The following is a 1477-nucleotide window of genomic DNA, read 5'->3' as shown; positions in this document are numbered from 1 at the left end:
GAGCATCTCTATCGGATATGATTTCACTTGGCACTCCATGCAGCCGTATGATCTCATCGACCTATATTTGTGCCAATCGCTCGATCGTGTACTCCTCCTGTCTGATAGGGATGAAGTGAGCGGATTTCGTTAATCGGTCCATAACCACCCAGATGGCATTTTTTTTACTCGGGGTAAGTGGTAATCCAACCACAAAATCCATCGCAATAGAATCCCATTTCCATTCCGGAATTTCCAATGGTTGTAGTTTGCCACCCGGCATCTGTCGTTCCGCTTTCACTTGCTGACAGGTAAGGCACCTTGCTACGAAATCAGCCACATCCCGCTTGATTCCTGGCCAGGTGTACCACCGTCGTAATCCTTGGTACATTTTACTCGTCCCAGGGTGTATAGCTAGTCTGGACTGATGTGCCTCCGATAGTATCTCCCGTCTCAACACCTGGTCATCTGGCACACATAGTCGGTTACCCAGTCGCAATGCTCCCTTCTCATCGATACGTGAAATCCACCTCTCGGTTTGGCGGTAATCCCGGCAAGTCATCGGGGAAGACATCAGGAACCTCTCGAGCAATCGGAGTATCCTCTAATTTGTGTTCCAGTTCCTTGGTAGCGGTGATGACTACCAGAAATGTTTCGTTCCCCTTTTTGATCATCTTTTCGGCCTTGAGTGCCGAAATGACGGGGTTTGTCGATGCTGCTCCTCTTCCCCAAAATTCGAACCCACCGCTTGCATCCATAAACCATATGGTCCTTTTCCGACAATCAATCTGAGCTCGGTGCTTCGACAATCAATCCATGCCCAATATGAGGCTATAAAAGGGGGCTATACCCGCCAATCGGTACCACTATGAGATATGCGGCCAAGTCACGACCACAGATGTCCAGCGATACTGTAATACCCCGATTCCCATATAATTATTTAAATTATTTTCGGGAATAAAAAGGGGGTAAAACAAGGCAAAAATATAGAGAATATTTCAACGAAGGTCTAGAAGAAAACGACACTCGATTTGACTGAGAAACGAGGAAGTTATGAGCAAACGAAAATTGAGTAGAACTTGGAAATTCGGAATTCACAAGTTATGCGAGGTACGGACGTTTTGAGTTGTACCTCATCTTGTAAATATGAGTTTCCAACAATCTATTGATTGGACATGAAAGAGGACGTTCCAAGGAAGGTGTAGAAACAAACGGTGCGCGATTCGGGTAAGAAACGAGTGAGAACGGAGCAATCGAAGTCGGTCGGAACGGACCAGAAATGCAGAACGGACGGACTGGCAAAAGAGGTAGAACGGACGGACTGCTAAAAAACGCGGAACGGACAGTCCACGAACGTGCGAGGAGCTGGGCCGACACTTGGCCCAGACCGTCCGTTCCAGGTTCAGAACCAGAACGGACGGTCTGCTGAACAGAACACGCAAGTGGCCAACTTGCTGCCTTGGGACGCGTTTTTCTCTGCGTTCCCGGGGCCCACCGG

Source organism: Tarenaya hassleriana, unplaced genomic scaffold, assembly GCF_000463585.1.
Source record: "Tarenaya hassleriana unplaced genomic scaffold, ASM46358v1 Cleome631, whole genome shotgun sequence".
NCBI lineage: Eukaryota > Viridiplantae > Streptophyta > Magnoliopsida > Brassicales > Cleomaceae > Tarenaya > Tarenaya hassleriana.
The sequence above is the reverse complement of the archived record's forward strand: the minus strand, read 5'-3'. Positions refer to the sequence as shown.